This window comes from Halictus rubicundus, chromosome 9 (genome assembly GCF_050948215.1).
Source record: "Halictus rubicundus isolate RS-2024b chromosome 9, iyHalRubi1_principal, whole genome shotgun sequence".
NCBI lineage: Eukaryota > Metazoa > Arthropoda > Insecta > Hymenoptera > Halictidae > Halictus > Halictus rubicundus.
In genome coordinates, this window is record NC_135157.1 from 9,534,465 (window position 1) to 9,560,830 (window position 26,366).

At 46.0% G+C, this 26,366-nt stretch overlaps 1 protein-coding gene across 1 annotated transcript in view; it reads left to right on the forward strand.

Moving 5' to 3' along the window:
• Nucleotides 1–26,366, forward strand: part of Pdk1 (Phosphoinositide-dependent kinase 1) — a 744,020-nt gene that overhangs the window by 214,463 nt on the left and 503,191 nt on the right. The window lies entirely within an intron of this gene.

Consider the following 26,366-nt stretch of genomic DNA (forward strand, 5'->3'; position numbering starts at 1 on the left):
CCTGGCCCTTAAACTGTAGACGGGGATCATATAAAAAATATTTGAACGAAGTATTTGTCGACGAAAGATTTTGAAGCACAGCGGCCAGCGGAAAAAGATAATTGTTTCGTCGGTTGTAACAGTGGTGTTCGGGGAAAATAGCGAAATGTCGCCGTTGGCACGCGGTTCCAAGAACCGAAAGAAAGTTCGAAACAGTGAAAGGAGAGGCTGCAGCGGGGCGCATTCCTTCACGAACTTTATTTCAACTTCTTGCGCAATAACGCAACGCTTAGGGAATCCAAAAAGAAGTGCCGTAGGATACGAACTTCGGGGATTTGCATGGAAATAATCAATTTTTCTTTTTCCCTGCATTATTCAACGGCGAGGAGGGAAAAAAATCGCGGCGATTCCGCGGCGACGTGTACAGGTAAAGCGATCGTGACTTGACAATGGAACTGTTCGAGATCGAGAAACGAACGAGACGACGAATTAACTTTAACACTTCGACGAAAATTCGAGACATTGTATTTCTTGCGGTACAAATATGTAAGTTCGTTTAAACGGATGACAATCTTCATTCTACTTCGTGTAGAAGCTGTTTGAATAACGCGTGCAGGGATTAACGTGTGCTCTTGAATCAAGAATTGGGTCAAGAATCCGTTCCTTGAGACCGTTCAAGATTCTGCGAACATCAGTTCAAGAACAGTATGCTTGAGAATGGGTTTCATAAATCACTGATATCTTCATTGTATGCTTCGAGAGCGGTGCTGTCGATTTTAAAACTTTCAAGTGATTCTACGAACCACGGTTCAACATCCGACTTCTTATTCACTGTGTTAGATAGACATCGATGTTCTACTTTCTATGAAGCAAAATCCTTTCTGGCAAGTGCTCGAATATTGAGTCACTGCAAATATTCCGTCACTTTTACAACTGCTCCTATAAAATCATTTTTCACGAAAGGATGTCCGTATACTACGGTCAGCATGTTAGAATTATTAACGGGGGAATTAAATTTGTACGTAGCACCTGTAACTGATGTTTAGAAATTTTACTTCGCATAAAGATTCGCGGTCTAGTTCTAACGTTTGATGACACGGTGACAGTAACTTATGGCCGGCGCTTCGAAACAATTCAACGAGACGGAGACCTTCGAGCGAGCCGTCTGCGCCATCGTCCTTCTCGGTGTCGCAATGGCGAAAGAGCCGGGCTCTGTTTTGTAGCTAGAAATAGATAGCCTAGTTAGGTAGTATACGTTCCCGCTCTATTCCTGGTGCAGGCCAACAGCGTTTTCCCTCCCCGGTGTACTTGCTCGGTTACCTGCGTAGACCCTCTCCTCTTCCTCGTGTCTAGGTCTCTCGCGTAACTGCGCTACGATTGCCTCACTCGTTCGCGGTCCCTTGTTCCATTATGTACGCCGCCGTTACGCTGTTCTAATTTTTACCCCCTTCCTCCTTCTCGTTCCCGTTCAATAGAAACGCGGATCAACGCGCTGGAAAAATTCCGGCGAAACTTCCCAATGGATATCCGCCGTTCTTCGATACCATTCTTCTCCAATGGATCACTTCTGACTAGGTTGCCCGAATGATCTATCGATCTTGCCGAATTTTCTGTAGAAAAACGGATGCAGCTATTTCCATAAAATTTACTGGATTCTTTAGAGTATGTATTCAGTAATGTTCAGTAATTTTTGTAGCTAGACATAATGAAAAATGCAGAAGATATGCATCATATTTCGAAGGGATCTTGCGGGGTTGATGTTTGCTGTGGTTGCTTCGATCTCCATTATTGCGTTTAGGAATTTTTTCTAGAAAAACGAGTTGATCTTTTTAAATAATAATTACTAGGTCTTATATGTTTGGCATTTGTTATTAATTTTTGCAACCTAAAATAAAAAAGAATGTGGAGGATACACCTCACGTTTGACAACCCACATTTTCGAAACTGTTCAATGTTGAATTAGTTGAGTCACTAGAAAAATTATATTTTTCATAAAAAGTAACAAAATTCCTAACAGCTACGTTCTATCTAAGAGTCCTTTTATCTAACTGTTCCTCTCTCGATTTCTTTCACGTCCCCACTGCAAACTGATAGCATCGCGAACGAGTAAAGATGTAATCACCGTGCGCAGACCCGAAACTAATTAGAAACGTCTCGAACTCCTGGGGGCGCATCTGTCGACAATTCGGTGACCGCGTGACACTCGTCCGGGATGCAAATGCGTGGCGAGCGTATGGAACCAGTTCAGCGGAAAATTCTGAAACACGTAGGAGATTTCCCTCGTGAAATGAATAAGCCCCGGATGCGGCTCCTTGGGATGGTTCCGTTGAACCCGCGGGACGAACACGGGGCCAGCAGCCGGCTAGACAGAAAGACAGACAGACGGACGGACATTCGCGAATCCATTATAGCCGGTCGAGTTGCCGCGCACCCCAAATCCTAATAAAACCCCGTCCGTGGGCTCGGGAAGACAAGCGGGAGCCCCTTTTATGCGCCGAAAATCTTTCCCATGGGCGATCGAGAATGCGTGCTTCGCCCCGAGCACGAGAACGGGCCAACGGCCGGTCACGGATAACTCATTCGTATTCGTGGTTTGCCTGTTCCAGGGCCGTAACTAGGCCACTCGTTCCTTTTATTTTTATCGGGGCACCGCACCCTCGTTTCGTCGCGCGACGCTTCTCAGGGGTGGCTCTTGAACGGGTGTCTTCAAACCGCTTATCCCTTGATCGTTCATCTTCGCGAATTTTTTGCGACTCAACCGGATCGTGTATCTTTATGAAACTTTGTGGGATTGTTTGTGGATGTTTGATCTATGTCTATGATTTTTTGTGTGGCGCTGAGTTTAAAATTATGCAAGTTTTTCTCATTTTTACTCATGCTCCTCACCCTCGTTCCATCGTAGACTCCTTTTCAAGGGTGGCGTCCACTTTGCGAATTTTTTCCGCCCGAACCGGATCGTGTACCTTTATTAAACTTTGTGGGCTTGTTCATACATATTTAGGCTACGTACACGAATTTCCGTATGGTGTTCGGTGGAAAATTGTGGAAGTTATTCATCATTTCAAATCACAGGCTCCTTATAAAATCGAAACATCAAGAAGAAAAAACGAAACACCTAGATTAAAATTTGCTTTATCCCCATTAAAAAATTTCTGGGAGTAGGTACGGCGTCTCTAGAAAGGTGACAGAACGGGTTATTAGGAACCCGTTAAAATTTCAAATGGTCACGGTCGTCCTCTGCGAGATTGGGTGTAAAGGAGGCGCTAGAGAAAAACGAAAACTTAGGGGGCGCTACTAAAATCGAGTGAAACGAAGAGAGAAACCAGCCGGACAGAGACGGAGGGAAATGTAAATAATTCCCGCATACTTTATCAGCGGGCTTAAGCGTCGCGTTGGATCGCCTTAATATTCATGTCTACGAGGCGACTCGATTAATTCATAGAACGTACGAGCAACCGGGAGAAAATACTCTCGGTCCCGTCGCGGTGTGACAGGCGCGAGAACAAAACATGATCGCGTCGACGACCTAATCTAGAGACGCCAACCGACCGTACCTTCAACGAAGGGAAGCCCTCCTCTTGCTGGTTGGACGCTTAATTCAAACAGCCCGCTGATAAACAATCCCCTGTCAGTCTTGAGACCAGTATTTTCTGTAATTATTGCCTGACGTGTCTTCTTAGAATGTTTTAATTACAATAATCTCGTGTTATTAACGCTTTGTATATTGTTCAGGAATTGTTGGACAATAGGTTCCACGATGACACTACCCAATTTTGTTTTATAATTAAACACGTTCCCAACCGGCGTCACATATGTGCGACAATCACGATTTTATGTATCATGAGGAGAAAATCAAATTCATTTTGTGCATGTCGTTATTTATAATTATACTGCGGATTTTATGCATTTCTAACAAGAATGGATGGGTGCAATCTGAAACATCAGAGAGATTAAATGAATTTAAATAACATCCATATGTTATTTGGAACTCACTAAAATTATTAAGAGAAGAAAGAGAATGACGAAACAATTTTTATTTTGCATAATGATGACTCAGGGATACCAAAAGGCCGAGGATCCTTCGAGGACGTCGAACACCTACTAATTTCACAACAAACCGCTCTTCAGAAAATGAATCAGAGTGCCCAGGACACCAGGGCGGGGCGTCCAAGTGAAAATCGAGACGCAGTAGCATCGGTTAGGTGTTTTTGTTCGGACTGTGCACGCACGCGAACGCACGGAGGGCGTGTGCGTGTCTGGCTGCTCGGCGTTGTCCCGGTCCTGTGCCCGTCGAGAGCGGTTTCGCGTGTACGCGTGTTGGTTGGCCCGTCTGGCCTCTGACCCTGAGCCTTCCCGGTAAAAGCCGCAGGTCGCTAAAATGGCACCAGACTTCCTTTGAACCGGTGCAGTGTCGTTGGCCCGCCGCACCGCGCCGAGCCGGTGACAGAAGGTCGCAGGTGACGAGGATCGTGAAACCAGAACCGGTTGCACCGCCGAGGAACCCGGGGCTCTCTCTCTCTCTCTCTCTCTCTCTCTCTGTCTCTTTCTCTTTCTCTGTAGCTCGCCGATCGAGCTGTGTATCAGCTTCCAAGACTTCCTTTTCGGACGGTTCGCGCCAATTTATCGACCGCCCCGGAGTCTTTCATCTTGGCACCAACGGTGAACGACGGTGGGAACCGACTCTGCACACCGGTCCACTCTGGGATTAGCGGGACGCGAAGGGCCAAGGGCTGGGATGCATCAGGATTTTTACCGGACCCTTGCGGTCCCTGCTTCTTCGGGTCAGACCGCGCTCTTTCAGCAAATCCGTGCTTTTAATCGACTGCAACTATTCGTCGTCTTGGCTTGACTGTCTCGTAAAAATGTCACCCTTAGGAATCTTTTCTGAAACAATGAATAAAATTCTTTTTTTACACAAATACCTTATTCGAGAGTGCATATATTGTTCTACCTACAGTAATTTTTTCATCGTGAAATCTGGAAAATTGACCGAGTACCAGTTCGTTTTCCAAAAGCACGTCAGTCCAAGCTGATTAAGTAGATTAAGCCTCTCAAGATCAGACACGTCGATTCTTCCTTGAATTAGAAACAACGAAAATTTTTTTAAATTAAAAATGTCTAAAAATGATTATTGTTGATATTTTAAAAATTATTTAGCCTCGCTATATCCTTCGTAACAGTGGAAATCTTTGTCCAGAGCAAGGTACGCGTGGAAACGTTTCCAAAGCGTTTATCCAGAACAAAGCCGTGGCCCTGTCTTCGAAGGCCCGTCAGGCCGAGTTGATTAAGTAGATTCAGCCGTGCGAGCCTGTCGAGATCAGACACATCGATTCTTCCTCGAATTGGAAGCCGTGATGCGTTGCACCCTGGGATCGGCAGCACGACAACACGCGACCCGCCGCGGCTCGCCGTTTCGCTGCGGGCCGTATTCATAGCCCAGAGACCTCGTCATTCACTTTCATCAATTTCGCCATGAGTTCCCGTCTGACCCAGTCTGGAAGTCAGGGTCGTGGACGGTTCGAGGGGTCCGGCGTTCCTTGTAAAAGGCTTCCTCGGCCTTCGGATCGGAACTACGGCACCGCCCACCTTCGAGAACGCGGTTTTCGAGAGTCTTTCCGAGAACCGATGCTTCGTGCATCCGCTGGACGCATTATAAGTACGCTGTGATCGCTTCAAGGACGGTGTTAGATAGCGCCGTTAGCGGTTATGGGACTCCCTACTGTGATCCCTTCAGAAAATTCTCCTTCATTTCATGTTTCATCGAATTTATTTACCGGATCGTTCACGCGTCGAACGGTCGAGCAGTGATCGCAAATATTCAACAAACTCACAAGCACTTTATGCAATTACACTGGAATCGTCAAGATTTTTAAAATTCTACTAATTTTTGCATCGTGTCTGAGATGGGTATCTGCAATTTTTAATTTTTCTGTTTCAAAGCTGCAGATTATCTATTTCTTACTGTTTCGAAGACGAGTATCTGTGATTTCTCACTGTTCTACTGTCTAATAGGAATTGTTAATTTTTCCTCCGTTTAAAACACGAATTTTCTTTTATTGTTCTACTGTTTCAAAGATCGGTATTTGCAATTTCCCTCTGTTCTACTGTGTCAATAACGAGCACTTGAAATTCTTAATTTCTCTAGTGTTTCAGAGATGAATATTTGCAACGTGAAACAGCAGGAGAATGAAACAGAAATCGTGAAAATGATCGGATGGAACAGCCACTCAGTGGCTCCTATGTGTTTCAATGAATGCAAGAATTTAGCATAAAAATCGCAGTCTACGGCGAACAGACGGCGCAGAACAGCTTCGTGGAAAGCATTGGTTCGAGGCTGGTCGGCGTCGCGGCCCTCTAATATCGGTCGGGCGTCTTTTTTCGGAAATTGGCGAACGTCGATCGGCCGCTAACGGCTCCGGAAAGTTGGACGGTTTATATTATAGCTGGTGGCTTAATTCGGCCCCGATCACGGGGGCCGGGCTCGCCTCCTGTCGTCTCGTTCTTTTCTTCTCGCCTCTCCTTTATTTCCCCGTGGAATTTCGGAGCGGCTACTACAATGTTGGCCGATATTAAAATTCATCGAATTCCCCGGCACTGTAATTCGACCGGCCGCTAAATAAATTAAGGACGCCGCTTTCATTAGCGGTATAATTTTATCGGCGTCGGTATCGGCTACGGGAGACCGAGAACAACTTTTTCACCGCGACACGCTGCTGTTTGCTGGTTGCTGCCAGTCTCTCTCTCTCTCTCTCTCTCTCTCTCTCTCTCTCTCTCTCATTATTTCTCTCTTTCTCTGGGAGCGTGTTTACAAGTAGGATCCACTCGACAGACTTTATTTAGCGCGGGAAAGTAATGGCAAGAGCCCTGATGAATGGGAAGCTCCTGCTTCAATGAACTGCATCTGTGCGCTATGCATTAGGGCATCGGCACGATTTGCTCTGCAGTCGAGTTCCGGAACCATTCGGGAGAATGTTCTTGCCATAAACGATTCGGACATTCTTCCAATTCCATGCAGATGAGGCTGCGCGATTTTTGTTCGATATGTATTGATCGTTTTTTAAGAATCGCTTGCGGCTATTCGGTTCTCGAATTGCGAATCGATATGCAATTATGGGACTGCGGATCTTTGTATTAGTGGAGAATAAAAATGTTCCGCATCGATTCTGAGAAGTTAAATGAAAATTGATTTGTCTCTTAGCGATTCTGATACATTGAAAACAAACCAAATCTTTGATTTTCATAAGCTTTTACTGTTTTGTATTTCATCCAACCAACTTCGTCATAAATGCGTAGAAATTCGCAGTATAGTAATCACGAAGAGCTCAATGTACGTGGTTCTAATTTTCTCATATCAATTCATCTTAACCATAAAAGTTTCATTATATTTTCTTTGCATTTAGCTTCTGACTTCGTTTGTACGTTATCTGTCAGTAAATATATTTTCCTTAACCCTTGTACGCTCTGTTATTTTTAACGAGTGACGTCTAAAATATCATTTCAATCTTCATGCTCGGCAACATACTGATTGGAACTCACGCTTCTGACTCTTCCATATGGAGTCCAGATTTTTATGTGAACATGGCATTATCTACTTAATTTGAAGTATAAATATTGTTGCTTTTAGCACGTTGTCAGAAAAACGGTTAAAAAAACATTACAGTAAACGTTAACGAAAAACTGCAGTTTAAACGTTCGCAATAATACATTGAAATCAATTATACAACGTTGCAAAGGATGATTCTATCTACATTTTATGTTTCGCCGTGTTTATCGTCTTATTAAACGTAGAAACGAGTGGCAATCTACTAATTAAAAATTAATGCAGGACCGTCTACGGTTTAATTACGTATATTGCAGAGTAAACGAAGGAAATTGATGCAAATGTAAACTTTGATGTGCCAATTTGTACAAATTGGAGTGGGGGGGGGGGTGGAGGAGGAGGGAGGTAATAACTTTCTTGCCCTGAGAAGGACTTTGGCAAATTTCAGATAAAGCAAGAATTTCATTGAATTCATACAGCTCGACCAGTTTTGGGTAAAAGTTTAGATAATTTGAATGATTCCAGTTATGGCAATTTCCATGCCTATTCGAAACAATTTATCTACCACCAAACTGGAAATTGTTGGGTAACCAAAGGTGCGCTAAAATACATAATTCATATTTTTTATGGGAATGGGCTACTCAAATTTGGCACATTGAATACAACAGCGCAAAAATTAATTATCAAATCTATGCAAATAATTCCATCTCCTATTTCGGAGGGACTAGAGCATTTAAATTTGGCTTCGAATATAGTGTTTCGAATCTGATCGAATAATTCCGTGGTCCGTATCTAAGTGATTGGGGCACTGAAAATTGACACGCCGAGTGCACCGGCGCAAAAATTTCTTTTCAAATCCAGACAAACGCTTTCGCCTGCACTCTCTGGGCCAGCGAAGGTGATAATTGCAGGGTCCTCGGCACAGACAAGGATCAGGGATCGCGCTGCGTGGGCGTATCGGAATCGGGGCAATCGATGTTGCTAAACGGCCGGTAATCCCACGATCGGGGATGATCCATAGGACAGTCTGTCGTCGCCGCAGCGTAACAGCCGAACGGCGACGAGTCGCACACGTGTGAATGACCGACGTGTGACCGCCGCACGGTGGACGAGTCCAGACCAAAGGTTCGGGATTGCGGTAGGTCTGGAACCCGGGAACGTAATGCAACACTCGGTGGCGGGCTCGCAGCTCGCACGGAGAAGTCTCTCTTTCTCACACACACACACACTCTCTTTCTCTCTCTCTGAGCCCGCTTCAGCCCGCTTCAGACCGCTCGGCCGGTGTGCACGCGCGCCCGGAGGAACGAGGCGCGAGAGAACGACGATCGGGGCCAGACAAAGCGCCAGATATGCCTTCTTATTGCACGAGCGTCGGCCATTTTAATGGGGCTGCTCCCAGGCTATTTATACCTTAATTGAATTTCCGTTGAAAACGCCGCGGACGGTTAATGCCGGCCACGAAACGAAGGAACGCCGCCGTGCGCAGAGCCGAAACCCTCTTCCACGATCCTGGGGACCAGGCTTAATCCTTTGCCGAGCCTAACAGTCCGAGCCGAGTTTCGTCACTGATTTCATTGGGTATGAACAATCTTCAATCGACTTCGACTTCAACGTTGGACTCTGCGGATTAAGTAGAAACAGCCAGTGGAAGTGTTTAGTCAGACGTGTCCGATACGGAACTTTCTATTTCCCTAGCAATATCACCATCTTCAGAAATTCCGGATCGTTAATCTTCAATCTACTTAATTCAATTTATCTGAGAATATTAGAGGTATTACATTTTTAATCATTTTCGCATTCATAGAACCGTCCCCATTTATATATTATTTATTATTATGAACACGATTTATTTGGGAAAATAAGTTTTCTTACTGTCAAAAATCGAACATTGCAACCTAATATTTCCTAAAAATCTCTGTCGACGTCACGACTGCTCTCTAATTCCGAACAAAAAGAGACGGTACGCGACAGCAATCTCTTTCTGCGGATCAGCCTCGGTCTGCCATACGATTCCATCCGGTCCCGTTCAAAAAGCCCCGATTCCGCTTTATCTAAAGGGGCGTTACGGTTGGACCGGGCGCGTTTAATTCATGTGGCGAGCATTACCGCACCGCGGGGAATGTATCAGTCGTTCCAACGGATCGATAACCGCGCGAGACAGAGAAACAGAGAGAGAGAGAGAGAGAGAGAGAGAGAGAGAGAGACTCGTGTCGGTAGAACCGCGCGTTGCAGCGATCTCGAATTCCGCTTGAATCCGCGCGGAACGACCGTTACTCGCGCGCTGGTTCCGGCGTCTGGAAGCATCGCATCGAAGAAACGATCCTAGACACCAAGCAGAACGTATTGCACGTCCACGCGAAATGACAGAGAGGGATCTTCGTTCGCTTCGCCGAACTCTGTTCTTAATACTAGCATAATGGGGACTATAGGTTCTGAGGGGCCAGGACCTCAATTAATTTCTTTTATTTGTTAACACTAACCGTACCACGACCTGTTCACATTTTTTATTTTCTAATTAGACTGCGGATCTTTGTGCAAAATAAAAATTGTTTGCACTAATTTCACGACACAGGAACCAAACAGGAATTTGCCTCTCTCTTCAGTGGTTTCATCAAGGTGGAAAAAAGTGTGCCGATATTTTAAAATTCTTTTGATCTCAGTTTTGTTAAGAATGCACAAAAATCCGCCGTCTGTTTGCGATTGAAATTACAAAGATGCTCCCACTAGAAATTACTAAATAAATTTCTCTGTCCGAGCGATTTAATTTCGGGGCAATTGCCAACTATTTGTAAAGGGGAGTAGGGATGTCAGGTAGTGAGGCACAGACACCCAAGAGTTTCTGTCGTGGCATCTTCTCGCGGAGGGACGATGCCTGTGTCCGAGAGGCAGGCGAGTGTGGCGTGTTTGACGGCGGGTAGCAAGCAGCGTGGGACACGTCGTAGTACTACGCGTCGGGTGAGAGTCCTTTGTTCGAGAATGGACGCCATGAGAACCACGTGTCTGATTTCCCGCCAAGTCGGCCGGAGCACGGCCGCCCACGGCGGCCCAGAGAAACGTGAGACGCGGAAAGAGGGTACGGAGAACACAGGGGTCCGATCTGCGAAGAAGAAGGACGGACGGAAGAGGAGAGAAGCAGCGTCTGGAGCGAAGGAGGAAACTAGAGAGACTGAGAAGAGAGGACGATGGCAGAAGCGGGACGGGAGCCTTGCGAGAGAAAGAAGAAACAAGAGAGACAGGGGATACAAAATGATAGAAGAAGAAGGACAGAAGTCTCTGAAGAGAAAGAGCAAGAAAGACGAACGAAGGGTTAGAAACGGTGGAAAGGAGTAGGACAGAAGCCTCTGGCAGAAAGAGAAAAGAAGCAGAGGAGGAGGCAGCAGAAGAAGGGAGACAGGGGATCAAAAATGGTAGAAGAAGTAGGACAGAAGTTGCTGAAGAGAACGGAGAAACGGAGAAGAAGAAGAGAGAACGGTAGAAGAAGAAGGACAGGGGCCTCCGAACAAGAGAAAAAGGGCGAGAGAGAGAATCGGAAACGGTGGAAGAGGCGGGATAGAGGATGAATGAGAAAAAGAGGGCGGGAGAATGAGGGAAGGCGCGTAGAGGAGAGGTGCGGAATATCGTGGAGGAACGAGGAAGAGCCCGGCTCCGGAGAGGAAGAACGAAGCCTAACAGTGTCGGGGGTGGGGGATGAACGCGGGGGAAAATGAAACGGAGAAGACAAGGAGAGAGGGAAAGAGAGAGAGAGAGCAGGAATGAGACATAAGGGAGGAGAGATGGTAGAGAAGAGAGAGGAGTGAGTACTAAATGGATGGGGCAGGGGGTGGGGAAGAGCGTGGGGAACGTCTAACCGGCGTGCCTGACCGCGTGACTTCCCTTCTTCCGTTCCCTCCGACCTGGTACAACGTACTCGAGTGTTCTCCTCGTCTGCGACGCCGAAGAACCAGCCAACAGAAGGGACGGAGACGGCCGGTGTGCTCTCTTGCCGTCGGATTCGAAACGAGTTCGCCGTCTATCGAGAGCAAGCGGTTCCCCTCTCGGCCCCCCTTCTCCAGCCGAGTCCCCCTCCTCTTGTTCTTGTTCTCTCGCACTCTCTTTCTCTCTCTCTCTCTTGATATCGGTCTTTCTCGCTCCCCTCTCGGCCATAATAGGACGCTTCTGCGCCCGGTATATCGTATAGTTGGCTGATGCTTCAAAATCACAACCGGGGGAAAATGACTCGCGCGGCTTTCCCGCCAGCCGCGGATCTGCACAGCTCACGCTTCAAGGAATTTTTAGGATCGCTACCATCTACCTCTTTCACCTCTTCCTATCTTCTCTTCCGCGTGCTCCACAGGGTGAGGCTGATAGCGTTCTCAACGAATTTGTCGCTGCTGGGTTTAACCCCCTGGATACTGTAAGTTATTAACACATTCGCTGCCTCACAGCACTTACAAATTCCTCTTGCATGCTTCACGGTACTTTTTTTTTATCGGTTAACTCTTAATTTGTGAAGGCTGGTTAAAGCGACCCCAAATTATATTTTATTCATGCCAATTTTTGGAGCCTTTAACTGCCTGGGGTTTTTCTACCTGTCTCATTATCAATTAACACTTTGACTGCCAAACTAGAAACCTCAAAAATTCCATAAAATCAAAGTAAGTTGTTTAATGAAATAAAAATTGAAAATGATTAAATGTATGATATCGAGTAGTCCTCCAACTTCCTTGCATTTTACAGATCCTAAACAAATTTGGTACGACGAATATATTAACGTAAAAATTAATTTTAAAACCTGGCCAAATAATTCTGTCAGCCACATATGGGTGACATGGCAGCGAACGTGTTAAAAACGGGATTCTGTGGAAATGATTTTTGGAACCTTTTTTTTTGTCCAGTTAAGGGATTAATATTAGCTACGAAAGAAGAGCTTATAAGTACCATACTTGTCAGAGCAGTCTCTTCCCCAGAAAGCATAATACGTTCGAGTTGCAAGCTAGGGTTGAAGGGGTTAAAAACAATGGAGACATTTCAGGTGAGACTGTTAGGTGACTCACCCTGTAGATGTTTGTTCTTTCTTTCTTTTTTATCTATCTGCTGCGGTTCCGACGGGGAGCAACAGGGACACAGCTCGTTCCCTCGATAGAAATTCCAGACTATGGTACCCCTCTTCTCCCCGCCTCCTCTCTTCCCCTATCGTTCACCGCCGACCGTTTTACCCTGGTTTTCGGTGACAAACCGACCGAGATATTCAACGGGCTAAATCACTCCTCGGTACACCGAGAATAAACAGAAGATCCGCGGTTCCTCTACCCCTCTTCCCCTCTCCCCCTACTGCGTTTCAATCCACCGGCGCCATTATCGTAATTTCCTGTTCCTCGGAATCAAACGATTCCGTAGAGGTAGTCCTTGACGAAGGGTTGCTGGCGGGTTTTCCGAGGGAAATGTCGACGATTAGGAAATCGACAGGTTTTCAAGGAAATAACTAAAAATTCCGAGCACCCCCAAATTCTGAACCTTGATTAAACGACTCGCCCCTTGAAGAGGGTTCAAGCTAATAAAAAAGGGGACTACTTTCAATTCTCCCACAATCCTGCAAAATTCCACAAAAACTAGCTACCAATTCTGATCCCCGAAAGCTCCCAAAAATTTTGAACACCCCAAATTCGAGCCTCGATTATACGACTGACCTCCAATAATCGTTGAAAGCTCTGTCCATTTTCGAGCAGAGGTAGGGGAAAGCCGGAGCGTCGAAGAAGAAGAAGAAGAAGAAGGAGAAGAAGAGAAAGAGAGAGTGATCCGTGCTTTGTACTCGCTTCCCCCGGTATATATCTGCACGGGCTTCATCTACATCGAAAGTTCGCGATACACACCGGAGCCCTCGGGTTCCCCGCCAGCCGCCCCTTTTCGAGTGGTTTCTGTCTGCGTGCAGGGCCGTGGTGGGGAGAGGGGCGAGGGGCCGAGGGGGGCCACTACAGACGGCGGACGGAGGGACGTCGCGAGCTGGGTTCAAATACCTCCGAGGGGCCGCGCCGCGCCGCTCCTGGATTCCTACAGGCTAACCTGGAAAACTACCGACCCGGGTGACCTCGTGGCAACGTCGATGCTGCCAAAGGTCGTTCCCGTTGCTTTCCACACGGTTCCGTAATTTTGGGAAACCAACCCCCCCTCCCCCGACTCAATTTTCCAAATTCGCCACCTGAGCACCCGGAAATGTATTTTCTATAATATGGAAGTAACCATGGTTATGGTTACTCTTAACCCTTGAGTGGTACAATATTTACTCGGACTACGAGGTATCGTACCGGGGGTCTTTCTAAAATTCTGTACAAATTTTCTGAGTAAATATTGTACCACTTAAGGGCCAAGAATGTTCATTTGGCGGAGGCTCCCGAGAATCTCTCGTTCATCCCGATCGATGGGCAAGAACGTCGTTCAAAAACCAAAACAGTGTATCGTATTCGGCCATTTCCCTCGGGCAGACAGGCAACGAACGTCTCGCTCGAAAAGCTCCCATTATCGCGCGTATCCTGGATCCGGCTAGCTGAAGCAGGATGGCGGCCTGCTAGAGCGGGACGGAGCAAACGAGCCCGGACAAAGACGCGAAGATGAACGACGGTAGATCACGGCACAAGCTCGAGGAACGTTAAGTCGGATTAGCTCGAAACTGAACCAGAACGATCGAACGAACGGTGCCCCCGAGTCTTTGTTTGCCCTCGGCACCGGGAGCCAGTCGAAAAAACGCGTCTAGACGCGAGTTCGCGCTGCTAGAACTGTGCAGGGGGTTTATCCAGATCCAGAGTAGACCGTTCACGGGTGCGTTTGCCCCGTTTTCATGCCAACTGCGCAGCATGATCGCGAATGGCGCGCATTCCTATCGCCAACACGCCGAATGAAGGCCCACCGCGTTATCGCTCCTCGAGGAACACCCCGTTTTCCAGACGACCCCTGACCAACACCGCTCTCGAGACGATCTTGACGGAAACGTTGACCTTGAGTCGGAAAAATCACTCAAAAGCAACCCACTGCTGCTCTCGTCCGGCCATTTTCTTCCACTTTAGCATAAATAGCAAAATTATTCCAGATTTTCACGTCCCTGATTAATTTACACAAGGATTAGAAAAAGAAACTCAAAAATTTTCTAAAAATTAAGACTTCAGGCCAAGGAGTCTTCTTAACCTATTCAGAGGGTATACAGCACACGTATATCCCAAAAAATCAATCCCAAAGGAACCGAAAGTTTTGTTAAGAAGAAGAATCCAAAAATGGCTAAAAAATGGGACTTCAGAGCAGAACGGTCCCTTAATGTAATCGGAGGGTCCCCGAAGAGGAACCGGAGGTTGAGTACCACCTTCCAGGTTCCCGCCAAGGAGATTCTTCCCGTCGGTTGTTGGCCCTCATTGTTTCCCGCCACGGTGCGCGCGCACATGCGTATCATTCCAGCCGTGCCCTCCCTACCATCTCGCCATCCACCGTCTGTTTCCTCACCCCTCTTCAGCCCCTGTCACCCGATGGTTCCCCTCTCGCGAAGGTTGGTTCCCTCTACCAGCACACACAACGCCACAGCACAGCACAGCACAGCAGAACTCGGCCTGAAGAAACGGGGCAACAAACTTGCGACTCGCGGAGGGCTTTCTTCGGGGACCTTGGACCCGATCGGGTGTGCGTATCCCTCTCGATCGCACGCAGACAGCCGCAGGTGGAGAGCAGCTCGCTGGAAATTTACGTGGGTGTGAGCCGACGAGCGGGAATCCGAGGATTCTGCGACTTCGTGTTTACAACGACCCCTCGATGATAACTTTGACCTGGTCACGAGGCTTCCCGAGGCTGTCTCTGCAACGCACAGTCCCCGATTTGCTTTTCTCTTCATTAGAAATATCTTTCGAGATTTATTGACAATTTGAGTGCCCAACTAGCAGCCTAAAAGGTTGTATAAACTTATAGCAATTTATTTGACGAAATAAAAATGGAAAGGTTGAGAAATCGTACGAGTAATAGTAATCGGTTTTAGTAGATTGTTCCTGTAGTGGTCAGACGATCAATATTCATAGACAGATTATAAAGAAATATTAGTACTAGTACAGTAAATTATATGGTATTAAATATGGTGTTAATATATTTTCTGTAATAGTTTTATTGAGTAATTGGATTCAGTAGACTATGTCTATCGTGGTCAGACTGGTTTCATACTGGCTCTTTGTAATATTAATAGACTAAATGACGTAGTACTAAATGTAATAGTGTCAATGAATTTTCTACAATGTATTCACTTTATTCGATAACTGGTTTCAGTAGGTTGTGCCTGTCGCGATTAGACAGACCACACTGTAATTATAGCTACAATATATTTCACAGTAGATTCAGTCGACCATAACCAGACTTCTGATTAATCCTCCCAAGTATCTAAATTTTATATTCACAATTGAACTACTTAATATTCACACATTTTTCTATCCAGATTGTAAATATTTTTGCGAATATAAAATTTGAAGGATTTCTACGCTCAGGGTTATAATAATCGGGGAGACTAATTGCGCCCGGGCCATGAAGACTTCTTCATCGCCAAGAGTTTTCCATGATGGATCTATTGACTGACAATGATTGATCTACAGTGGGACAGGCCCGGTGCCTCGAGTGCATTTTTTTTCAAATGCGGGTCGAAGGGAACAGAAATCGAGGAAGACGGATGAGGGAATTTGGAGTGTTCCCGATGGAACGTTCGAGTGACCTAATCATCGTCAATATACCCTCATAAATATCATCGTAACTAAGCCGTGCGACTTCCGTGGGATCTACGTCTCGATTCTACACGTGTCTGGCTAACCCTTCGTGAAACCGTACAGAGCCAATTTTATTGCAATTACCATCATTGGTACGAACTAACCTACTACCTTACGGTAATTATTCTATACACGTTTGTCCAAACCATTCGCGCAGCTGCAACGTAAGAAAATCTGCGAAAAAGAGGTTAACTTAACAATTCAATGGATAATCGTAATAAAATAAAAAGAAAAATTTTATTTAGTAAGTGATCTCAGTGAATTAGAAACGATACAGTAATCAATTTTATTAGTTTCGTAGTCAGATACTATAGATACTATAGATACTAATTTAGTAATCCATGTTCTTCGCCTAAACAAAAATTTGTTCCAGTCATTTTTCTAGTATGTAACAAGCAGATTGTAGTAATTTACAGAAGACACGATAGAGTCAAGCAGAAAGTCTTAAAATACATGGCAGAGAAGAGTATATTTAAAATCTTGATCAATCTTTTTTATAAAGGCTGAATAACATTAACAATTATGAGAACGTGCTGGGAACCTTGAAATACAGACAATACCGATCTTTTGAATTCTTCACACTTGAGGCTCGTTTTAGTCTCGATTCGAGCAATAACAATCTTCCCGAGCGATCTGCGGGGATCGTGTGAACAATAGCAAGAAAAACCCGAAGAAATCTGCTCGGTTCCGCAGGAAGCGGTGAAAAACCGCGATCGCCGCCGGAACCGGCAGCTGACGTACGATTTCACCTCGTTATTATACGATCGGCGCGCGCTACATTGTTCTGAATGAAAACCCGAGCTCGAAGTCGGGGGACGGAGGGGAAACACGGAGGGTTGGGGAGGGGGCGGTTGTAGTCGAGGGTGGGGGCGGTGTTCTAAGATCTTCATTAAAGCGGCGCTTTAATTAACGACGCTTGTTATCGTGTAAACAAGAACGATCTCGCGGCGTGCCGCGGACACGGACACGGACACGGACACGAGCGAGGGCGAGGGCGGCAAATTAAAAATTTCCATTCTACCGTCGAGAGTGTGACCGTGTAATTTAATATCGGCGTAATTAAAGCGATCGACTGTGTGATTCACCCAAGGACGACGACCCCGTGTACACCTCCGCCCCCGCGTTCGTCGTGCGAACCTTCTTTTTGAATGAGCCGGCTCGTATTTCGTGCGTAAGCGTCCGCGACCCGTGTGAGAAACCGTTTGCGTCTCGCGTCGGGGCCCCTGGGTCCCGAAAAAAAAACCCGGGAATAAGTCTTTTGACAGAGGATCGACGGGAAGAGAAACAGAGAGGGAGAGAGGGGGGAGGAGGGGGAGAGAGAGGATGCGCGTGTGCGTGCGAACGGAGACCGGGAACACAAAACCCGGGGGCCGAGGAACGGGTAGACGCGAAAAACGATGGACAAAAGGGGGCTAACTGGAGAGGTTAGGGACGGAAGATCCCTAATATCGATGGCGGTGTTTAGTCAAAGGGCCCCGTTTCATTCACCGGCCTAAACGAGACGATCTACCGCGTTCCCTTTCGTTTCAAGGCCAAACGCGAGCCTACTCTTCGTCTCTTCTCCGTCTTCACTTCGACGCTGCTCTTCTCTTCTTCTCTGATCTGCTCGGTTCTTCCTCCTCCTCCTCGTGCCCCCCTCACCTATAAATCTGCGGAATGCTCTCGTCTAACGACCCCGAGCCGATCCTCTTTTTCTCTGCTCTCTCCCTCTCTCTCTCTCTCTTTCTCTCTCGCCTCCTCCTACTCTCGGCTAGCTTGCGGCGCGGCCTTCCTCGGCGCTCGACCAGCATTGCGCCAAATTATTTGGCCCGGCGAGGAATTTTAATTAGGCGCGCCGTAATGCTCCCAGCTTCACTTCGGGCCCCCCGCTACACTTTCCGGCCAGTTTTTGCAAGCGGATTCTTCCGCCCCGATCGCCACCGCGACGACCCCCAACTGCCGCGATCTTCGGCTCGTTAGCGGTCCGCCTTTTTCGACCACTATGCGGTTCTTTCGATGCGATCGTCGATTAGGGACGAATACTAGACTCGTAGAATCGTACTACGCTGTCGTTCGCAGGAAACAAAATGGAAAAAATCATTATTGGACTGCGGATCTTTATGCTTTTATGAAAAAAATCGCCTGGGAAAATATAAGATTGTAGTAAAATTGTTACTTTCAATTTCCTAAAATTATTAACAGAGGAATAGATTTTCATTTAGCTTCTGTTACCTACCGTTGACTTAGACTATTTTTATTTTGCATAAAGATCCACGGTCTAGTCATTATTTACTCCAAGTGGATTATGGAATGTGGGTTAATATCGATGTTTATGGATCAAACAATGTTGAAAGAATTTCCAGACGGTCAGATTAACCCGGATTAAGCGCGAAAAAAGGATCTCGAAACATTTTGGAAGGCGACGCAAAACCAAAACTCGTCTGGAGACTCCCAAACAAGACAATCTCTTTTCCAGAATAATCTCTCTCTCCCCCTCTCCCCCCCCTCTCTCTCTCTCCTCGATCTTCTAATAAATAGATTGAGCCGCTCGGTTTCTCGTGACTCACCCCGTACAATATTAATCTCATCGTCTCGTCAAGAGACCGAACTATCCCCGAGTCAAGTTACTTGGCTCGATTCAAAATTCACCGAAGCAGAAGCCACCCTTCGTCCATCCACTAAACTTCGTCTTCCAGAACTGGTTCCTGGAGAGCTACTAACTTAACTTACCCCCTCTCCGCCATCCCCAATCGCCAACCCGGTGTTTCCACCCCCGCAACGCCACTTTGTGCTTGCACGATAACGATACCGTTCGGAAATAAGATCGAGGCGAAGTGTCGCACCGAGGCAAGAATATTATTATTTCTCTTGGCTGGCTCTTCGGGGGAAGTCGACCGGTATGGCGTCGCGCTTCCTCGTCTTCGTCGTCGTCTTCGTCTGGATCGGTCTTCCTCCTCGTCTAGATCGTCGTCGACGTCGTCGTCGTCTAGGTCGTCGTCGTGGGCGGCTACCGTTTCTTCGTTACTTTAATCACCGAATCGTCTTAGAAGCACGGACCCGCCGCTGTTCTACGTTCCCCGTTTCACCTCACCCCTCGCCCCCTCCTTGTCCGTTATCCACTCCTAAGAGTCGAGTGGTAACCCCCCCCCCCCGGCTTGAACAGCCATCGTCGTCCAATTTTCGCCGACGGCCATTAGGTTCTGGTGCTTGCTCTGCAGCCTCGTTCGTCAAGGTCCGCAGTCTCGTGCCCGGCACACTACCGGCACGGCCCGAGTCGACCCGACCCGGCCCGGACCGCCACGCCGTTCCCGGCAATAAGAAATGAAGTGAGCTCGAAGAGCATTATAACGAGCTTCACGATGTCGCGCACGTATCGTCCCACCCTCCACGAAGACGACCTCCACCCCCTCCCCCGTTATCTCCTCTCTAGCTTCTTCTACCCTGCTCCTTCATCCAACTCTGATAGGTTCTCTCTCTCTCTCTCTCTCTCTCTCTCTCTCTCACTCTCACTTCTGCAACCCTGTTTCTTCGACCACCCCTGAGTCCGACAACCCCCGTGGACGGCGTCCGTTTAAGCTCATCTTGGTACGAGGATTTTCAACTTCTTTTTTTTTTTGACTTCTCGAAATGAAATCGAAGCTATTCTTACCTGTGACGACATTGTAGCCGCATTGTAGAGGCGACACAAATGAAATAGTACAGTACAGTAGTGTACAGCACTGTGGAACATTGTACAGTAGAGTACAGTACAGTACAACCTAGGATATAGCACAGTAGAGTATAGAACTGTAGAGTATTGTACAGTATACCCTAGAGTACAGTACAGTAAAGTACACTGCAGTAGAGTATAGTATAGTAGAGTATAGTACAGTAGAGTACAGTACAGTAAAGTACACTGCAGTAGAGTATAGTATAGTAGAGTATAGTACAGTAGAGTGTAGTAGAGTGAAGTAAACTGTGGTAGAGTATAGTATAGTAGAGTATAGTACAGTAGAGTACAGTACAATATAACCTAGAGTATAGTGCAGTGGAGTACACTGCAGTAGAGTATAGTATAGTAGAGTAGAGTACAGTACAGCACAGTAGAATAGAGTAGAGTACAGTACTGTAGACTATGATACAGTAGAGTACAGTACAGTAGAGCCTCGATTATCGAAACAGATGTATAGGTTACGGTATTGAAAAATAAATTGTAGAGAAGTGAATCGTTTGATCCTGTGTTTCTTCTGGAAGTCCATGAATTTTGTAAAGAGCAAATAGCCAAAAGTCGTGTTTTTCCAGATTTTTAATTAAGCGCGAGTGCTCGCATCGCAGGCCAAGAATCGCTGTAGGAGCTAGAACCGTTCGAACCTAATTGAACCGGAACGCGGGCGTGTGTAATTCGTATGTCACCGGAAACGTAGAATTAATTATCTACAGGCTGTGCTTAACCCTTCCGCAGTAATATCGAAATTAATTCACTCCTCGGCTCGTGCATGTTAGTCACCCCTTCTGACGTCGTCATTGTCAATATTATCCTCGCCTGGTTCATTTTACTGCGCACGGTTGCGGTCCCTGTTCCCCACGTCGCAGGTAAATAACTCGCTCGAATTATTTGACGGTAGTGCCGCGATATCATTGACATCCCGTTAATTAGTGCGTTACCATCGTCGTTAATTATATTTTGCTTGCGATAATAACCCCGATAGTCGAATACGCACGTCGACCGCGGACTCTTCCTATTAATCGAATCGTCTACGTGTTCGGGCGTCGGAGAACACGCTGATTATCGTAGAACGCGATATTGAGAGAAAACTATAGATTTCTAGCAAAATTCTCACTATTATATTGTAACAATATTTTCATTTTCTTTTGCCCGCAAGGAGTCTAATAATTTCATCCAAGACCGATTATCCTGATAATTTTATTTAAGACTGGAATTTGTACATTCACTTTGAACTCACCGAAAATTCAGAAAAAAATTATTATCACAAACTTGACGTTGAGGAGAAGAATAAACAGTGCTTTCACAAAATTTCCGAGTTTATATTCGAACTTTTTTACGAACGAAGCTGCGGATAACAGCCAGGAAGTTCCGAACGATCTTCTTTCCCGAAATTCCGCCGTAAGATCTGCTCGCGGGAGAGAAAGGGTGCAAACTCGTCCCGGGAGGCAGCGAGAGCAATTAATCCGCGGCTGTTCGCCAGTTAATCTCGTAATCGTAGCAGCTCTTTGCCGCCATTATCGATATTATCCTCGGATCGGCCATTTTCATTATGAAGACGCGGCCCGGTGGCAATTCGGGTGCCGCGAGGACGGTTTGGTCGTTAAAAAGGCTATTCCGTAGTTCGTCGAGCCCCGGAGCCCGGGCATTAACTCCGCGGATCCGTAAGGAGTACATAATGTTGCGTTAACTCGCCGCCCCAGGGCTAGATGGATGGTTGGTACGAGTCTCAACTTTAATTTTTTCACCGTCGAACGGGGTTGCTACCCCCGTCTCGTGCCTCCCGTTCTCTTTTTCCCTTCGTTGCGATGCAAAAGGGTGGACTTCGCGTGACGGAAGAAAAAAGACCGACTTCGAAGTTCTTTGGGGGCGGGGCACGGCCGCGACGAATGAGAAATTAAGCTAACTTGCGAAATTTGTTCATGTTGCCCAGAGAATCGACCAACAATCCTGGTTAAATTACTTTCTCTTTATTATACCGCGTTTAATTCGGACACTACCGAACCTGAAATGTCACCGATGTTCAGGATGAACAATATAATTTGATCTCTCTAAAATAACTCAATCGATCAATCGACTGCGGGTCCTCATGCAAAATGAAAATTTATTTCCTCTTTCGATAATTCTTGAAAGTCGAAAATAATATAAGGACCTCGTTCAATTCTTCTAATGTGTTCAGAGTTTTATACTTTACCATTGTAACACCTTCACGTGACATTGAGTGCCAAACGTTGAGGAATGCTTAAAGATAGGTGCCAACACTGAAACAACTTGCGATTAGCTGATTAATTAAAAAGATCCTTTGTTTAGCCTGTATGTAAAATCATATGTTATCACAATTAAAGAATTATTGTTACAGACAATTCTGAGAGGCAGTCCCTCGTGCACTTTTAAATACAGCAAAGACATTGGCAGAAGATGCATAGTATATGTACTTTTAAATTCGTTCGGAGGAAGGGTCAATAAAATTCGCAATCAATTTCAGGGTAAATTCCTAAGAAGCTCGATTTTTCAGGCAGTCAACTAGGCATGACCCGTTAACATACTGGAGATCAACGGTTCGTCGACAAAAGGAAAAGTTGTCGGAGAGTCTGTGTTCCCTGAGCGAGAGCGTGGCAACTAAAAATAATTCTGCTGAGAATGTTGCAACGGTGCCGAGCGACCGTAACCAGAGGGAATGAACCTCGTGATCTGTACCCTCTGGCGTCTTCTAACTCACTCAACGTTCATTGACACGTTTTCTTGACGCTGGATCAACGACCTACTGATTTCTACGCTTCCGACGGCGACGTGCAAGCATCAAGCCGCTCCCGGACCAATAACGATTAAACCAGCGAATCGTTCAATTCACGATAGTGCTTGTACTGCTGTGCGAGACGGTCCCGTGCTCTACATTGTTACCGTCTGATCCGTAGAATGCGATTTTAATCGAATCACTAACCAGCGTTTCGCACGATCCTCTTCGGCGCGCCATTATGCCAACCACGTTGCTGTTCTTGATCAACGAGAACAATCTTTAGAAAGTCATCCATCCAAATTTTTAGCGTCTCTTGGGAATTACATTCAGAACTTTGTTGCACTCCTCAGTACTACTCTCTTGGATTTTTTGGAATTTTTGTACGAAATTTTTTGGTACTTTTAGGAATCATTTATCCGTAAAATTTTTAGTATCTCTTGGAGCATTCAAAACTTTTTTGTATTCTTCAGAACTACCGTATTGGAGTTTTTGAAAATTTTTGCGGAATTATTATTTGCAATTTTTTGGTATTTTTAGAAATTTATTTATTGATTTTGCAGAAGTAATGAAATTGTGTAGTATATTTGAAATTTTTTACTGTGTTCTCAGACAATTATTTAATATGTTTTTGGGCTTTGATATATTTCGTGGAACATCGTTTAAGATGTTTTACTATTTCTGGGTGTACTATTTGGGCATTTTCCTTACCGGCCACACGCAGTTATAAACGAGAAATGTAATTTTCCTCTGGTAGCAAATAGGGAAATATAAAATTAAATTGACGATTGCAGCCGTATATTAAGAGTTCCCATGGAAATTTTCCGTCTCTTAATTGCACGGCATGGTAATTACTGGAAGGTACAGGAATTATAGGGTTTCCAATAAAAATCGAAGTTAGTTCCATTAAGTAACAAAAAGCGTCGTGTAAAGAACTTGATTAACACGTTGCAGTACTGACCAACAACTCGACGCAATTTAGCCTGTGAAACGTCATTCGAATAATTAATATCCTTCTCCATTATACTGTAAGAAATTTAATCAATCTGATAATTAAACTAAAAATATCTTGATGTTCTTCATTAGACAAAAAAGTCGTCTAAATATTGTTTTACTTAAAATGCGATAAAATAGTCAGAAAAAATCGTAGATTAATTTATGAGATTAATTTATAATTTTCAATTTATCAAATTAAACGTTAAATCAAGTGTTTCGCAAGTGCTACAGAAAATATTGATATTGTTTTCGACTGTACAATAATTTGGAGGAGCCATTCAAATTGAACCACGCTTTTCAATTTTCAACATTTAGCCTGCAAAGCATAGAAATTTTCCGGATGGGTTTGCGAGCTCCTCGAAAATTCCGCGTGTCGAAAAAAAAAACGCTCGAAGAGAGGCGTCAGCGCGAAACCCGACCCGGCGATCCGCTAATTGTCGATAACATTTGAAAATCGCGTCCGCGCGTGAATAGAGGCGCGAATCCCGGAATTACATGTTTTTTCCCCTCTTTTCCCGTTTATTATTTTTATCCGCAAGACAGCCACGCGTGTGCAATACGGAAATGGGAACGTCAAAGTCCATTGAGCGAAGAAGCACACTCGAAGCTCGCCGCTCGCGCGCGGCTTTTAAAATATCCCGTGGGGACTCGTCTGGTAATCTGTCCATGAATTTTCTGCTCCCCTTTTTACTCTCCTCCCTCTCTCTCTCTCTCTCTCTCCTCTCTTTCTCTCTTGTGCTCCGTTTAATCCCGTTTCCCGAAAATCGGGCCGAGTTCCTCTGAAACGTCGCACACGTTACACGCACGAACAAGAAAATCGTTCTCGATCGACTAAATCGCATTGCGAGCCGCTCGATTTTTCTCGGGAAAGCGCGAGCAAATTTGAAAAATATTAACTGAAAAAATTTGCGATTTGGTCACAATTCTAATATTTCTCTGAAGAGTGTCTCAATTTTTGCGGCGCGGCGTGAAAACACCGAGCAGTCCGTGTTCCCACGTGCCGCGTTTTCCACGCACGCTGGGAAAGCACCTAATTACGCCGGCGTCTCGGCGGTTATCGCGGAAAACCGTGATCCGCTGATTTTGCGAGGGACAGGTGATCACGGTGTCGTTTTTCTCGTATCGGGCTCAATTAATCGAAGAAGCGGTGTCGGAGCGACGAAATTTCTTCGCATTGTTCTCGTACAGGGCGGTGAGGGTGGAACGGTAATTAGACAGCGACGGTCGGCCCATCCGGCGGTCGTACATCACGTAACCACGGTGCGTTTGACACTTATTATACCTGCAGTCGTACCTACGCGATACAGTCCGCGGATAAGCCGTAGGACGTGCATATACATACTCTCTCGTCGGCGACGCGTTTAATCCCCGGCCGTGACACGCTCATGCTACTTTCCCTCCCTTTATTCCACGCGCGCGCGAGCGCCCTCCTTTTTTAATCGTCCGCTGGACACGATGCTCCCGAAAAATCCTCGTAAAGGATTTCCACGGGAATAACCGGGCGCTGCTGTGTTATCCGACAATCTGCGGCGCCCGTGCTCTCTCTCCGTAAGTATGAATACGGCGATCAGGGCAAATTGGATTTTTACGTGATCGTGGCGCAATGCGACATTCCCAGCCCCCTGCGTTTTTGAGAATAATGGATTAGAGTCGGATGTTCGAATGCACTGGACACATGGTCACGCAATTTGCTTTCTTAAAAAGCGAAAACGAAACAAATTTATGGGACCAGCTAGTTTATCAAAATAGGGACTTCCATAGGTATTCCAGAATTTATTTCGATTTTTTGAAAGCCCAGAACGTGCCAAGGTTCCTGCACAAAGAACCGCAGGGAACAGTCGGAGAGTCAAAACGAAAAATCCGCGTAGCAATTATGTATTACTCTAAATTGCAGCGTGTAGCACTACAGAGGCACAGTTGTTAATTCGCGCTCGCAGCTGTTGACCGGAGCTAAACACCGAATAATGCCGAGCGTCAAATGATCATCATCTGGCCGTGATCCGCGATGATATATCCCGTAATCTCTAAAGGCGGGCTAATTTCGCAGCGGCCGCGTAGCCGCGATTCAAAGGGCGTAATTAAAGTGCAGTCCTCCCAGCGAAACGCGGAATATTTTCGTCACGTGACAACCAGACACCGTCAGAGATAGCCGCGGCGCTTTCTTCTCTTATTCAGGCTAGTGGACGCTGCCACGAATCTCTCATGCGTTCCCATTCATGTTTTCAGACACGACCTCGCGCACGATAACCTCTCGACTCCGAACCCTCCCTCCCTTTTTCCTTTTTCCGTTCTCATCGTATCGTACGCTGCCTTCTCCCTTCTCCCCCCGCGCCATTCCCTCTCCCTCGCCCCCTTTCATGACATCCCTTTGTCTCCCTTCTTGTCGATTCATCGACCGATTATCGGATTTTCGTCCCTGCGACAACCCTCCGGCTTCATCTTTAATTTTCATCGATTCCAGTTTGTAACTCGAGGTCCCACTGTGTCTTCATTACTGTTCAACACATGCCCGTTTAGATTCGTAGAGGAATTGAAATCGTCTAATTTGCTTCTACAAAATTCCTGCCTGAAAAAGTTAACGTAAGAAAGCTATTCGTTTCTGTCGTCCGTAACACCTGACGCAGAAAATTTCATTTCGCCCAGAAATCCGCAGTGTAACAATAATGCAACTCGGTTGTC